Raw genomic sequence first — 17,709 nt, forward strand, 5'->3', positions numbered from 1 at the left:
CTTGCTTAAAAATAAATATTGAGAATGTAGACGGTGGATATTGAAATCCTTATACCTTGATGTTGCTAGTACTTATTTGAGCTGACTTAAAGGCAATTCGCATATTAATTAAAATCGATTTCACACGAATAACATCATTAATTAGTTTAAAACTCAATAAGTAGCACGGTGAAAGTCTCAGTTTTATTATTCCCACTATTCTCACTCACTTTCTATGTAACGACGATCCTTACATCAGGTTTTTGTCATAACGAGATTCACATACAAATATAATGACATCGACGGCGAGTTAGCTTCACGACATTTCATTTGCATACTGGTTGAAATCAACATTTTTTGCTGTGCTTAGACAAGTAGGTGCTATCATAATATCCTGTTCGTAAATACGGATTTTTAATTGAAATATCTAGAAAAAAATATCAAAGAAAGCCTGTACTAGGAGTCAGTGAAATGTGTACAGAAGAGAATATTATGAAACTTTCCTCGACCTCACTTAAATTCAAGTAGCTTCTCGCTGCAGTTTACTCATAATGAGTGACTCTGTTGATATGTCTTATGAGTCCGTCCGCCTGGACTCAATAGTATAAACATCAGGTGTGTCGCTAAGCAAAATAATACACTCCCGACGGATTTCATCATCAATACTAAGATCGGTTTGGCGCAGCTTTCCATTCCGCTAGCTTAGTCACTGCGACGTATTTCTTCTATTTTACATTTCTATGACGTACGTGACTCATTGTACGATAATAGGGCGGTTTCCTATTTTTCAATTTCTTCAATCGAAATATTATTACACCTGGAGTACGTATTTCACGCTGTTAGATTTTTATATGACGATGTCTATTTTTAGCAATTAAATGAAAAATGAAAATTTTAAAGCGCGCGAAAACGCGACGGCTAAGTATGAATGCTGGGAGAAGTCCGAGTGACGCCTGGCTGCTGTTGTGTGAGGCCACCTGGGTGCGAGGCTATGAACGCCGCTACGATGCAGGCTACTTGCTTCCGAGGATGGCGGTAGTGTAATGTACCCTGCTTGCAGGTAGAACTTGGCTTAAATAAGGATTATTAATACCCTACCAAACAAAGGAAACTTTCCGACCTTAGGCAATTTGAATAGGTGATTATTAAGAGATGTTTCCCTCGAGCTCTGTGTCTCATGCATGCATTGGTAATCTCAGACGATGTAAAACTCCTATCTACTCGTATAGCATCTAGGTCCCAGTGACGTCACGAGGAATGGCATCGCAAGGGCGCCAATCTGGCCTTTTTCAAATGGAAATTGACCATTGACAACCGTCTTAACTGGGATTTCTAAAACCAAACAATTTGTACATTATGAATACCTACACTAATGGTGGTTAACGAATCGCAATCAATGCATTTCGTTTTCTTTGATGAAGGAAACTACCTTATTTTCATTAGAGCATCGTACTTGATGATGTGGCAGACTGCATTTTCCCGTTGTCCACCATTTTCCTCTTCAAATTTCTAAAATTTCATTTTCAAAAGGCCTCCTTCCTACTCATCTTAGAACTTCTCCATTGCTAACATGACCTATCCATTTGATCTTCGTCATTCTTCTAAATCACCACATTCAAAAGCTTACAAGATTGAGTTCTCCGCTGCCGTCATCCATGTCTTGCGAAAAAAATATTCCGAAAAAAATCAAGACCAAAAGCCGACTTCTCATGAGTTGGTGACGTCGATACATTTCCGGTTCATTAACCTGCCCAAGGACAACCGCTCACCGAGGAAAAAAGTCCTCACAGGAGTGTAGAACAATAACGAACCACGCGAAGTCGACCGAGTTGCTTAGAAGCGATAACTGCAACGGCATGAACTCGCGACGTCATCAACTTATCTGCGAAAGGGTTAAGGCGGTTGATTCTTTGTCGTGATTAACTCTAGCAGTAGGCGCCGGATTGAAAATCGGAAAAATTCGTGTATCTTAATTTGTCATCGTCTGCAACAATCAACAGTTCAAGTTAATGGTGAAGAGACGCCATTTCAAAAAATCTTCATTTTGTATTTTAGGCTGGTCACTCCACCATACACCAAATATACATTTATCTTTTCGCCGGAAGCTGACAGATGTGACCACTACAGAGAATATCTAAAGAAACCGCTTAGGACTTCGTCAACCCGTTAGAGACATAATTTTCGTGAGCGTTAAGGACTTCAGCCACGAGTCGTTGATTATAACGGATGCATCTAGAAACGTAACGTAACGAAAATGAGAGATTTGGACCAGATAAGCCGTCAACCCGTTAGGGACATCATTTTCGTGAGGGTCTGGGCTTAAGCTGTGACCCGCTAATGATGACGGAAATATGTGGAAACGCAACTTAAACAACATGAGTGATGTGAACCAGATAAGCATTATCAGATATCGTTCGAAGAAAATAATGCCTCCATTCATATAACCTCCGTATTTCGTGGATCATCATGCAGTGATAGTTTACATCGATGCCGTAAATACCAAGAAATGTATGACACACTTATAATCATAGACCGTTAATTAGTAATGTTATCGTTTTCAATAAAAAAATGAAAGAAAATGTCAAAAAAATAAATGAAAATATCAAAAGATCTCATAAATTCGAAGCATCGATTTTAACATCACCCTACACCGATAACATGAACATAGGCGCCAATTTAATCATTTGCTTTGTAAATTGGCTGATTAGGGTAAGACTCGGACTCACCGCTACAGCATATGAAATGCAAAGTTAAGCACCTCGGAGTTACAATAACCTCGAACCTTACGTGGGGAACACATATAAAGAATATTTTCGGCATTGCCTTGAAGAAATTAGGATTCGTCAAGCGTATTGTGGGAAGATTTTCGGATGAGAAAGTTAAAGAAAGGTGCTATTTCGCTCTCGTCCAACCGCACCTTGAATATGCAGAGAGCGTATGGGATCCGGTGCAGAAAGACTTAATCCGCGAACTGAATAAAATACAAAGGGAGGCTACGCGTTTCGTCAAAAACTGCTACGGGCGTATAGACAGTGTTACCCAGATGTTAAGCGAATTAGGCTGGGAGCAGGGACGCCGACTTACGAAAAATATTGGGGGGGCCCAACCGGGGATCTTGGCCCGGGAAATTTTATAGGTAAGTAGTGAGTTTTAAGTTTTTTAAGCATTTTAAAAGAGTCATATGATCAACATTAGAACCCTGATAACTCGAATCTCGATATCTGAACACTCCGGGGAAAATCTACAAGCCTGACACATTTTTTCCTCGCACCCATAACGAATTTTTGAGGCGGCTCGGGCCCCCTCAAGCCCCATGGAGTCGGCGCCACTGGCTGGGAGCCGCTGGCGACTCGGAGGCTGGGCGCTAGACTTAGATTGCTTGAACAATTGAGAATGGATATCTTTAAGAGCGACACGGAGAACATAATATTAGAGCCCCACTATATTTCCAGGTCCGATAGAAGCGATAAATTAAGAGAGATGTTTTGCCGAACGGATAGATATGGGAATTCGTTTTTCCCCCGAACCATAAAGGACTTTAATAAACGCTAGCCCCAACTTCGTTAGAGCACTTCATTTTTTTTAGCTGTAAACGGCTGGTGTCCTACCACCCCCTGCCACACGCCTTTTAGGCGGCTTGTAGATGTAGATATGTAAACGTGCCTTCGGTGCTGGTATTGACTGTGACATTCTGGAGAGAGATCATATTTTAAATAGGTACTCGGAGAGGCACACATACCACCTTACGGATCAGATTCTTGGAAATTCGATAAATTAGACAAAAAAAAGGCTTGAAGCCTTCGACCTCCAGTGCTGACGACGCGTCGTCAGCACGTCGCGACGGGTGCTGAAGATGAAATGAACGGATAGAGCGGGAAATGAGGAGGTAGATCGTATGAGACGAAAGCGAACTGGAGCACTACACTATAAAGAAGAAACCAGTGCATAGGCCATGCAATAAGACAGGGTTCCCACACAAACTAAAATATGAAATTCACTTTTTTCCAGGTTTTCACGGTCTATATGTCATCAAATTCACGGTTTTCAGATAAACCATTTTAGGCAGAAATATTGACCGCGTAGCAATCATCGGCCGCAGGTTAACTAAAAATTTAACAAACGCGACAGACGCCGTGAATGCACACGCAACAATGAAAGTGCTATAATCTCTCCTGACGTCACATTATTATAGTATTCTACCGATTAAGGTAGGTTTCCATGGAGTACTCAAGAAGTGATCTGGAAGCCTCCCTTTCCTTCCAGCACTTATCGTTTGCAAAATTCAGCACCCGCTAAAGGTTGTGAGCGGGAGAATGGAGTGACCAGGGTGCCAGGGAAATTAAGAAGTGTCTGAATTTTCGCCAGGGTTAATGAACGATTTGGTTACCAGTCTTCCGGTTTTGGTACAGGCTTAAGGTCAATGTGACATCATGGCACACGGACCAATAATTGCACTTCAAATATACGTGTCCAGATAAATCCGTGGCCTGTGTCTGCGCCTGACTGACCTTCAAATATGATCGACATTTCAATTTTTCTTTTTCTCTTTCAATCGTAGTTCTAAAATCAAGTTTGAGAAATTTTTAAGGTTTTACGACGAAATTCACGGCTTTTTCCAGGTTTTTTCATGGCAGACGAAATTCACGGCTTATTCACGGTTGAGTGGGAACCCTGGTAGACACATGAATAACGTGAGCATTACAATGAAAGGAAAAATGAAGGAAAGGTCCCCTGAGGAACACGTCGTGATAAGTACTTTGGGAATATAGAGAAGCACTGAAGGAAAAAGAACATCAGACTATTGAAGGAGGTTGCTTGAGAATTAGGGAAAAGAATGAGACTTCCGAAATCCGATCTTAGGATAGCAGAGCTGTATAATAATAATTATTATTAATATTAATAAGTCCTTATGTACGCAGTAAGCAGGCACGCAAAACACTTAATAGTTTTAGTTCCTCAAAGCAGAGCATTTGAAAAATCCTAACTCTGCCAAAAATTTCCCTTTCGCGCCGCCTGGGTTGACATAATTATAATTTAGAGATATTTAAAAATACATGAAATATTTTAGTTCAGATGTACCACGGGGAAAACAAACAATTACGAATAGATACACGATTACAGCAATGAGTGATATGAACCTCGTTTCGCTGCTAGGCAACACCTTCAGGTGACTGCAAACAAATCTTTGTACAAACAATCACTACCATGGATCCATTGTAACAATCAATTGTATTTTTTCACGGTTGTCACCAATACGGATGGTGAACAACAGCGACGGGTATTTGATGATACTTATAATAATAGACTAATATAGTGGAATCGCAATAGTTTCTCAATCCTCTCGTGTCGTCAGAGATTAATTCAACGGCGATTGGCGATTCAGATCCGATTCCTCTCTTCTTAGTCTGCTTCTCATTCCGGAATTATAAACCACGCCATATGCTGCTACGCGCTGTCTACGCCTACTTCCGGGTGAAAGTCATTCTCTCATTGCATTCCCAGCTCAGGTATACACAATGACCTAGAGACCGTGGATGCTGGGCGCTCCCTCTATCGGTAAAATCCATACCCTCGCGTGTGCGAGCTCGCTGACAGAAAAAGCTGACATGTTAGTTGATTGCCAATGGATCATCAGATGAAATCCATTCATTCCCACGCTCAATTTGCTTCTTCGATTCGCAAGGTACACAACAGTGGAGCGGACCAAAATAGTGCAAGTAAACGTTTTCGAGTCGAGCAAGCTGATGCATGTATGTACTTCGACTGACCGACATCACCTTTATACATGTTTTTATATACGTTTCCATTCTATTTGTGTTTCATTTTTTAGTTCGTTCGTTGTATTCGCTCTTTTTTCTGAAGTATTTTAACGAAATATTATTATAATATTTCTACTCTTGCACATACATTTTGCCATAGCGACGATCGACTTGGATTTGGAGATAACTTAGCGCTGATCATTCATTATTTCATAACAGAAATATCACTGAGCATTTCGAGTCAAATGGGTCATTTTATGAAAAATGAAACGGTCGTCATAAATTGAAAAGGAGGTTACATAATAGGTACAGTATTTTATTGAGGCTAAATGCCTCCAAAGTTACACCTCCCGTTGTCAAGTCTATAGAATGGGCTATATTTTCATTTCAAGGGCAAAAACAGCAAAATTGCGAATGGATCTTTACTCCCAACATTTTACAATACATAAAACAAGCATTTCGTTCGTACATATGTTTTAATACCTACACTTAAATTTTACTAAGATGCAAATTAAACTCCAGTTGAATTAATTTTGAGACGGATATTAGATACCAGAAATTGCCACCCCTATCACATGTAAACCGCTGCAGGATAGCTAAAAGGCTTCTGAACTGTATGGTGGTACAACTGCCGTCGTGGAATTAAGGAGAAAAAATATCCGAGAAGACGACACAGTTACAGACGGAGGAACGTTTGTTAAGACAGCATCGCATAGAGTTCAAGGCACGTTATCAGTGTTTCCTTACGAGCATTTGTCAGTCCTGTTTTTTATGTTGACTTTGAATGAGGACACAGCAACTCATCATCATTAATGCGGGTACACAATAAAAAAGGTGGGCCAAATTAAAACACTACGACATGTTTATTTTTCGGATCCGTGGACCAATGATAAGTAGAAATTTGGAGTTAATTGGCGCGGAATTTGAGTTGGAGATGTATTCCTACGGTTGGCGAGAAGAGGCAGATTTTAGATGAGGTACGGAGGAGACAGAATGTCTGGATAGAGGGAATACTTAGCGGTGAGGGGATGTTGAAAATGGTGTTAGAGGGTAGAATGTTAGGGAAACGAGGGAGGGGAAGGAAAAGAATAGGATTTTTAGGTAGATTGAAAGGGAAGAGGCCTTACAGTGAATTGAAGAAGGTAGCGCAGGAAGGAAAGGGAGGCTCCCAGATCACTTCTTTAGTACTCCATGGAAACCTACCTTAATCGGTAGAATAATGTAATAATAATTCCTACAACGCAGGCTATAAGTATTTCAGGGGACCTATTCTCCTCCATACTAATTTCCTTCGAATACGACCAGCAAGAGAGTTCGCTCTAAATTCCTGATCTCTTTGACCAATGGCCATATTAGTTGCAAAATGTAAATGAGCGCATGGATTTTCCCGCGGTATTTCCATAATTAAAAAAAAATCAAAAAACATATTCGGGTCAGTATGGCAATATTTAAACGTTCTAAACGCCATTAAAAATTTTAAATTCCAATACATTCACTGCTGTGGTAAGAAGAGTACAAACACTCAAGTAAGTGACGCAAATAGCTGCGAAAAAAATCAATTTTCCAGTAACGTAAGCGAAATTCTTCAACAAGCCCTCTTTATATGAAGCAGAAGCAGCTCAATGAATTGGTTAAATTTTCTATCGTTGGAAATGCTAATAATAATAATAATAAAATGCCTTCATTCGGGCGAGGTTGAGACTAAAAAGTCCCCTCTTCCACCTAATCCCTCGATAACGTCAATGCCAGCATATTAAAAAATGGTAGACAAACGTTTACAATACAAAGGATATGCAATATACACTGTTTGTGAAATGTCAAAAATATAAACAAATATGAGTGAAAATTTTGTGTAAAAAAGATTTCTGTTTGTGGGAAAAAACATGAGGATAAGGGTATCTTATAGGTACCTTAGTCAGAGATTTCCCGAATATATATTCGCTTATCTTGACACACCCTACATGAACATTAAGAACTCTCAAATCTCTTCAGCAAAAAAAAGTTGAATGGCACTACTTAAATGCTGTACGTGAATCTCCATCGTATCCATGGCGGAAATAAAACGTTGGCAACAATGAGGTCTCCAATAAAAACGGCCAGTGCATCGGAAGGAATTTGCACGATACCACGATTGAAAACGACTGGCATTTATAATATTTCGCCAACAGCTAGTTTTTTTACATTCCTTAGCAAACAAGAATTGCAAGGTAAAACCTTTCCGGACGATGTCAAAGACATTTTGAGTGACTGAATTGATTGGACGTAGTAATGGTCGATTGGACGATAATCACTAAATATGTACGGTTTATTCGTGAACAGAAGGGCATCAAAAAGTATCCTCCAAACGAACGATAATGGCAGTGCACAACAAAATTTCTCTGCGGATTTAAGCCTCGTCTTTCTCTAGAAATTAAATATAGGTTCATATAATACATAATGATCACCAATCCATGTCCTTTACCCTTAATAACCCAGAACTGATTCTGGGAGAAATCAAATTTCAAGATTTTTCATTGTGAAAACTTGAAAATTTTACACTCAATGATAATTATCGTGGCAGCTAATTATTTCATCAAAACATTTACACTGCAAAATAATGGGTAGTTATATATTTCCTGAATAGAGCTGAAAGTTTAAACATTTTTGATGTTGCTTAGAAGCAACATTGGGTTATAAAGGGTTAATGGTATTGAGCAGCCAATACCAATGACTATCCTACCATTTATGAATTGTTTGTAGCTTCATTGGTCAATGAATTTCGGTAGCGGAAGGAATGGTAGGTATTTAAATACTCTAAGTATGGCGTTTAAGTAGGTACTCTGGGAAAAAAACGGAAAGCGTTGCAACGACGGAAATGAACACTGCATCATCGGTGAAAGTTTAACGCTAGGCTCTTGTAATCAAGTTATTCGATTTACCAAAACTCTTATCAGAAAAAGTAATTTCTTTGCCACCAAAATACTCTCTTCAGCTTACTTGTGATCATTCTCCGATAAAATTTCGATAAGTTTGTTTACCCATCCGGGTAACATGGCAACAAGTGTTTTCGTTAACTTTTACTTCGTACTACGTTTACACAAATAGTGGGGTAATGAGAGTGCACTTTCTTTTTAAAGTTTCTTTAAATTTTATTGTTTTATATATCTTTTTCCGAAGACATAGGGAGCTTCCAAATATTCAAGGAATAACGGTAGACTTCACGGTTAGAAGTATTAATTAGAAATGAAAGGGTTACAGAGGTTATCATACGACAAAACGGCGCGCGAATTTTGACCTTGGATGGCATGGCCTTGAACTGATATACACCAATAGAGGGAAACGGAAATCTTTCTCCAGCATATGTGGCGTCTCTGCATTTGAAGGCAACCATTTTAGAATTATAGATCATACAAAGCATGGTGACAATAACCTCCTCGTCCACATTATCGGCACAGGGATATCTGAGTCCCAAAGTATTAAAGGCAATTGTCACATGCTGAAAATGTAAAATAAGAGGAAATGAAGATGAATGAAAGGAATATGCTCAAGAAAAATAAAATAACGATTGCATGATCAAACAGAAGGCAGGATATTGATGAAAAAAGGGTTTAAGAGAAAAATAATCTACGAAAAGGAAAAAAAAAACGATAACGTTAATACTTCGTAAAGTAGCAGTCTATTCCTTATAAACGTATCGAAAGCAACTTTGCTTGCTTATGTCGCCTATATAATGCCCTTTAAGTGAGATATAGTTGCACTTGGTTATAGCAGACGATTAAGCTTCAACTCGCATTACTGATTGTTTCAAAATACATATACTCCCTTATTTCTCTCTGTGACTGAATATGGATTTCACAAGCCTACAATGAAAAAACTGTTTTACTGAAAATACCTTATTCTTATGTTTTTAGAGTTGCTGAATCCAAATATGATGGTTTTAAAGTTGTATCACCCACCATTTATTCACATTTTACAATTTAAATTTAAGAAATCAAGCAATTTTTCAGAATTTAACAGCTTTTTTATAGTTGTAATAAAATTGAAAAAGTAGGTCTAGTGAACGAAGATAATGAGGGATTACTGTTGGTACTTCACCGAGAAGTTCAGCAAGCGATTCATCGCAGAAAAAGCTGCACAAGAAGCTTCAAGGAAAAAAGGGAAAGAAAATTTAGACCAATTCCAGTTGACAAGTGAACCCTGTATTATCACGCTGTAGTAAATACAAATAATTTTATCGCGATGTAGTGAACAGTAAATACTTACAAACAATTTTATGATGTAACACAGTGTTTCATTGACTTCCTTGTATACCGTATAGGGGTATTAGACTAAATATTAAATACATACTGCTTGGAAACTATGGGTGATACAAAAAAACTAAGACCAGGTTTGGATTCGGTACATAATAATCTATAAAGATCAGCTATTAAAATAAAAAAGTTTTCAAACAAAATTTTTTTGTTGGCCTCTGTTATTGATTATTTACGCCTGAAATTATTTTAATTTCCTGCAAGCAGGTTTTTCTCCTTTTCATTGCAATAATTATAATTCAAAAACCTCCGGTGGTATTGACTTTTTATAAAGGTAGTGCGACGAAATTTAAACGAAACAGCTGGTAAATAATAAGCATTATTAGCTATAAAAGATCTACGGTTAATTTACACTTACACGTTCGCTATGTCTTAAAAATTGGAAATGGCATTAACTAATGCATGCTCTCATCAAAGAAGCCCTAAGTTTCGTCATCTACGAATTTCGCTGATGATTTCTTTTATTTGAAGATGATAACAGCGGATGTTTCGCTTTCTCTTCTTACATTACATTTAAATGCCAATGATTATGCTTAATTTTGCCACACATGTTTATCTTCCAATTCTATCGCTGCGGCGATTAGCGCAAGGAGCGATCTAACTTTATGGTAGACGCATTTACATCAAAGAGATGACTATCAAGAGGTGCACTATTTCGCTGGTAGTATCATTTTACACCTGCAATTATTATCCTTTATCGGGTAAAAATTGGATTATCGAATAATTTATTTATTTGTGTCAATTTTTATCAGCAGTATCCTAGTTGCAAATCGTACTTTGAGCGACGTAAGTTAACGCAGCGATGCAAAACAGGAGCTTTAGTCTATTTTTGTTCTACTTACATGCCTAATTTCATGAAAAGTATGAAAAACGAAAATTATATCCAATAAATAAATTTAACTTCGACCACCGACCATTCTAGAATTGGACAGAGTATATAGGACTGTTTACACGATATATTAACACGCACGAGTTAATGCCTTATTACATGAACGATTTTTGTGGACCCGAACGGAACCTGTACAAATTCAGGAATGAAATTAGAACAGGTTCTACTTTCTGTTCATGCATTCGCACAAGTTGGGTGGTTTTACGGTGCACTTTGGCATTGGTTCTCCCGTTCATGCATCTAGAAGTTAACTTGTACGAGCTAATGTACCGTGTAAACAGGCATTTAGAGACGTCTGCCGCGGCAGAAGGCCTTGAGCTAGCCAGCATCCCATAGATCGTGGATTTAAATGCCATAAGTACCAACTTCAGATGGTGCGACTATACTCGAGATAATTATTTTTACTGCATTCAGGTCATTAGAGAGACCTTAAAAATATAAAAAAACGGATTGATTTTTTAAATCCACTTTAACGCACTAAGCATATTTTGAGAAGTTGAAATAAAATTTCTGTAAAAAATTGAAAAGATGTCACACTTTCATCTGCAATCAATTGCTCTAAGTACTCATAATTAATTATGGTTTGCCTAAAGTGAATTCTTCACAATTACCTGAGGATGTCACTCAAAAAAGTGATATGAAACCTGAGTCGTCAAAAATAAATTCAGAGGATCATTACCAACTCTAATCTTAACTGTCCAACTGCATTTAATTAGGCCTTTAAAAAAATTTAATAATGAAAAAGTCTCATAACTTCTCAACGCCATTAGGTTGGTATTCCAAACAGCATGATGTGGATTTGGAAAATTCGTTGGTATAAACACCTCCACATCACACGATCGCATTTCACGTTCAATTTCAGGGATGTCATATTATCCGTTCGGTTATTTACTCAGTGACTCAACCCTTAGGGAGTTTCCATTGGTTAGCGTGGACAAAGCAACGGCATTGTGAAGATGCACGGTAGTAAGGTCAGTGCCTTTCCCTGAAACACCTCACTCTTCGAGGTATTTTTACTTAAAATTGCCTTAAGGCGTCCGCGTGAAATGAACCCACAGCTCCAACCGCTGAGCCCGGAAACAATTAACTTACAATCCAAGCTGCCAAACAATGCAAGGAAACAATAGTTTTTCCCCTTTTCCTGACCTCTATATTTAAAATTATATACGAATCTTCATGAAAGAGAAAAGTAGCATATTGAAATCGGTCGGAAATAGAAGATTCCAACTTCTTGGGCATATAACGAGACACGAGGGGATCTTATTGGCAATCCTAGAGAGACATGTTGATGGCACAAGCCCAGAAAAAAACCACGGCTCCAGCTAATAGACAAAATAATGGAGGATACTGGATGCCAAAGCTACGAGGAAATGAAGAGGAAGGCGGAGATACGAGAAGAATGGACAGCGACAACCAGTGGCGGATGCAGGGTAGGGACAGGGGGTAAGTAGTAGTGGGTAGCAGTAGTAGCTAAGTAGGGGGTAACCTCCCATAAGTAGTGGAGGTCCAAACAAAATTACCATTCTACATAGCGTAAATTGGATACCCAAGGGGGTTGTCCCCAATTGCTAATAAATTAAAAAGTGTTTCTATCGATTTTATTTTTTCTTCCGGGGTAAACTGTAGGACTAGATAGTGTTGAAACATTTTCGTTATTTTACAACAAAATATGCGTTCTAAAAATACGCAAAAGCTATTTCATTAATCTTTGCAACTTATTGTGGAAGATGAACGTTGTAGACGTAGTAGTTTTCCCTAGGTTGAGTTACAAAGTTCATAAAATTGAAAAAAACGGCTAATTTTACGGTGCGCGAGGTCATTTCTTGCTCTGGCGTGTCTAAATTTTTTAATTTTTCATAAAACAGAACATTAATTACAATTGAAAATAACATTTCCTTTAAAATTACGTATTATTCATTATTATAACATGTACAAGTGCAACAAGTGTTTTTGTTTACTTTTCACAAACATTGTGAGGTAATAAGAGTGCACTTTTTTAAAGTTTCTTTAAATTTTATCGTTTTATAAATCTTTTTTCCGTAGACATAGGGAGCTTCCAAAGAATCAACGAAGGGCGGTGGACGTCACGGTTCACGGTTAAGAATATTATTTAGAAATTAAAGGGTTACAAAAGTAAAGAGCATACGACAAACGGCGTGCGTGGTGCGTGGGGAGGCCCCCTTCCCATACATCCTCTGCAGGTGACAACCATACAAACTGCTGCCCAATAAACTTAGGATTGAATACCAGAATAGGATACGAATCCTGGATTGTAAGTATTCAAAATGAATTGCAAGTTTAACTGACGTTTCGGTTTATTAATAAGCCACCTACAAGGCTTGAAATGCTAATGAGCATGAGAACTTTCGATACGTACAAATTAAAAATGGTTACAACAATATTTTTTACCATAATATAATAAAAAAGAAACATTCAGTTGTAAATTATCAAAGAAGAACATTGTTGTAACCATTTATTAAGTTAATGCATCAAAATTATACACTCATTCTCAGTAGCGGATGCAGGATAGGGACAAGGGAGGGGGGGGGGGGGTATGTATGGGGTAAACTCCCAGAAGTATTACGGGTCCGAACCAAAATTGCCATTCTATCCAGTGTAAATTGGATGTCCAAGGGGGGGGGGGGGCTATAGCTCCCTTAGTCTCCCCCCTAGATCCGTCACTGCTCATTCCCATTTCATGCCCATGCCCATTTCAATATTACTCATAATCAAACCGAAACGTCGGCAAAATTTGCATTCCACTTTCAAGAGCTAAACTCCAAGATTCATATTAAACACAAATAATAGTATTCATTGTATTGCGCATTCGCCAGTTAATAGATTAGGAAAGGCTTAACGGAGATGATGGACCTGACTGTAATATGCTTGAAATGCAGCCATTAGCTTTTAATTTCTCACATCACCGAAGAATGATACCAAGTATGATAGAAAAAGGGATGCATCTATGTAAATCGTGGCGTCCGATATGAGCTTGCATCTGCACTACCTTCCTAAAATGTGAATCACAAGATCATTTTTCTAGCCTATCCCTTAAATGAGGAGCAGAAGCAATAGATTTTTACCATATCGCATGCGGATTACGATAGTACATCATTTCCGGAGCAACGATTCAAATCATTCATCATGATTACCAAGGATTGCTGGAATTTTCTCGGGTCCTCCACCGGATCAGGGTGGGTAACCAGTGATTAATTATTGCTTCTGGTACGCCGGAAAGCCTACTCTTTACATTCTAGATATTGCTAAAATAAATACCTAACCTAAGAACAGATCCAGTGGCATAAATAGAGCTTGTCTTCGTAAGGGGATGAATCAGATTGAATAGCTCACCACACCGCGTAATAATACACGAAATTTTGCTTTAGGCAGGGTTTATTAATTTATGAATTCGTCGTTAAAAATAAGAACATGATAGAATTTGTTGGTTATGCATGGAAACAACTATTCCGGAAAATTAAAAATAAATCATTTCATTTCTAAATTTAAAACAATCAGGATTTTTTAATGCGATTATTTTTCTTGGGTCCTGGGAGGGTTTCTCCCTCAATTATGTAGATGAACCATTTACGCCGCTGAATAATCAGCAACAATGAATGAAACGATTGATAACAAACAAATAATGGAAAAAGGGTCACAGATCCTTAAAATTGTTGCTCTTCCCGAATATTATGACGCACAGGAAATTTATTTATTTGTCCCTAAGCTTGAGCGCCAAAAATAATTATGAGAACGTAAAAATATATACATGAAAGGGTTGAAAAAAGTCATTCCCTGCGGCCGTACTCTCTACTGGGCAAGTTACCGAAACAAAGGAGAGTCAAGAAGTACGTCGAAAGATCGCAAAATACAGCTAACTTAGAATAGAAAACAAACAGCACACCTACTCGTACAAGCTGACTCATTCACATCGTCGAATTCTCTAAAAGGAACAAATTTCCGCGAAGGTCTCAAGCAAGCACGCACTCAAAAGATTTCTCTCCGGCAAGTGACCACTTTCAGAGCAAAAAAAGAATGCTGAGGCAACAAAGGAAAAAAAACACATCAGCTCACTCACACACCTCGCTGATTTGCTCTATGTAAAGCGAGGCTCTCAGGCACGGGCAGGGGATCCACCAGAAAGCCCTTTTCAGACGCAGCAGGTGTAGGAGGAGGCATATGGGATGACTGACTCACCTGGCAGCATTCATCTTCGTTCAGGTCCCAGGGCTCACGAAGACTTCGGGCTCGTACGATGTGCTGTCGGGGAATAAGGATTACTTCTTCGCTGGAGTGAGGATGTAGAGGCCAATTATCACCGGAGGCAGAGAAGTTTCATCCTGATTGTGATATAAACTCTGAAGCGAAAAAACACAACGCAAGGAACTGTGTTTTACTCCCTTTCTAAGAAAACGGACGACCGAGGTCATCCAGGCGCGCCTTCAGAGGACAGAAGGCAATACACTCGTCTGTTTCACAATAACCGCAGGGGACTCAACACTTGACAACTTTAGATCACCCCTTGAGCACAAAATGGGTAGACGATGCAGCAATCCGAAGGAGAAATACAATAGAAAGCACAAACCACAATGGCACGCCGTCCGACACCCTACCTTCACAATGTTTTCATGCACACTGACCAACAATGACTGAAATAAGTAATCGCGCCAGCCGATGGCGAACCCAGCGCCGCCGCACCTGTACTACCGCTAGAATTCCATGCTGGAAAAGTAGCCTTTCTCTCGAGGCACTCCCCCTCCTCCTACTTCTCCTCCTCTCCCCACACCGCCACTTCCCCTCCTCTCGTTCCGTTTCGTTCCTCACGAATTCATCGGAGAACGGCGTGCTGCGGCTGGTGCCATCTTCCGGCTCTTGGGAGAAACTCTCTTCTCGCGGGTGTTGGTCAATGAATATCGGGGGATCGCACGCTCAATGCAGAAAATAAGAGAAAAAAGTAATTTGGCACCCGCTGGAGGAGGAAAGGGTTGATCGCCTTAGAAACTTTCATGGGGGACATTCCACTCAAATTCTCGGAGGAGATGCCGGGTCACCATTGCGGATATTTCACAAATAGGCAGTACGCTAGAGGAAAACGGATACAGTAGTAAGGATATTAGGAAGAGAATTGCATTAGCAAAGGAGGCGTTCATGAACAGAAAGGAGCTTCTGGGAGGTTCGCTAAGTAAGAATTTAAAGAAAAGGTTAGTGAAGAGTCTGATCTGGAGTGTAGCGCTTTACGGTGCGGAAACGTGGACACTTCGGAAGTAGGACGAGAGAAGACTCGAGGCATTCGAGATGTGGGTGTGGCGAAGAATAGGTGAAGGTGAAGTGGACGGAGAGGAGGAAAAACGACGAAGTGCTGGACATTGTGGGTGAGGAGAGGCAGCTTTTAGATGAGATACGGAGGAGACAGAAGGTATGGATGGAGCGAGTACTTAGCGGGGAGGGGATGTTGAAAACAGTGTTAGAGGGAAGAATGCTAGGTAAACGAGGGAGGGGAAGGGAAAGAATAGGATTTTTAGATAGAATGAAAGGAAGTAGGTCTTACTGTGCATTGAACAGGGAAGTGCATGATGTAGGGGGAAACTCCCTGAATTCTTCTTAAGCACCCCATGGAATCCTACCTTAATCGGTAGAATACTTTAATAATAATAATAATAATATGTTGTTTACCAGTGTAAATGATTTACATATTAGCAATTTCCACTTTCTAACTTAGCTTTCATGATATTACATCCATTTAAAACAACACCAAAATTGACCATTCTGGTGGGCTGGAAAAATATTCAATTTTCAAATGTGTATAGTCAGAACAATAATAAGGCTACAATCTAGAGAATATCTTTATGTAGAAATTTTTCGAGTTGAATAGAGCGCATAATACACATTTCACAATTCCCTCCAAAAATCACTAAGTTCTGCCAATTTTGGAATTTTTTCCGTAACCATGGAGAGTGCAATGAGAAAAAAAAACAGATCGATACATAATGCTTAGGAATATTAGCGGCATTATTATTTGATTATTATTTATAATGTTATTTTAGCATTTCTAGTATGAAAAATGAAATTTTCCGTAAAGAATTACACATTATCTAAATAACAGGCCGTAAAATTAACCAAATTGGCTGAAATATAACAGGACAGGAAACATTGAAGCCGCACAAGATGAGTGGACAATATTTTTGTTGTGCTATTGTGGTATTATAGCAATTCTTATTCTCTTATCGAAGGAATTCTACTAATTGACTAATTCACCGGCTTCGAATGTAATTTTGTTCTGATAACTAAAACATTACCGATAAAATTATTTTGAAAATTTTTAATTCTATTAAAAATACTATTGTGCGACCACCCCCTTTAATTGAAAATATCGCAATCCATAAGCCTGATTCACGCGATCATTTTTTCCATCCCTTTTCGGGGACATCTCCAACGATGGTGAAAATAATGAGTTTCTCACGATCATTTTCCGCGATGGCTCCAGGGATGGGATTTCCATCCCTTTTTCCATCACTCGCATGTTTTGCTAGGAATAGGATGGTTTCCTATTATTTTTTATCGCCTAAATCGAAAGATTATTACTCCTGGAGTACGCATTTCACGCTTTTAGATTTTTAAATGACGATATCTATTTTTCGTGATTACATGAAAAGTAAAAATTTTCAAACGCGCGAGAACGCGACGGCTAAGTATTAATGCTGGGAAAAGCCAGTGTGACGTCGTTCTGGTTCCCGCTGCCGCAAGTGAGGTGACCTTAGGGCGAGGCTTTGAGCGCTGATACGACGCAGGATGGTAG

General features: G+C 39.0%; 1 protein-coding gene across 2 annotated transcripts in view; it reads right to left on the minus strand.

The window, feature by feature from the left end:
• The window catches only part of LOC124166357 (serine-rich adhesin for platelets), a 186,953-nt gene extending 171,354 nt beyond the window's left edge, over positions 1–15,599 (minus strand). For both annotated transcript variants that reach the window (XM_046543837.1, XM_046543836.1), the window contains exon 1: positions 15,111–15,599. The gene's annotated coding sequence lies outside the window, so the exon portion shown is untranslated. The remainder of the gene's footprint in view (positions 1–15,110) is intronic.
• Positions 15,600–17,709: the final 2,110 nt, after the last annotated feature.

Source organism: Ischnura elegans, chromosome 10, assembly GCF_921293095.1.
Source record: "Ischnura elegans chromosome 10, ioIscEleg1.1, whole genome shotgun sequence".
NCBI lineage: Eukaryota > Metazoa > Arthropoda > Insecta > Odonata > Coenagrionidae > Ischnura > Ischnura elegans.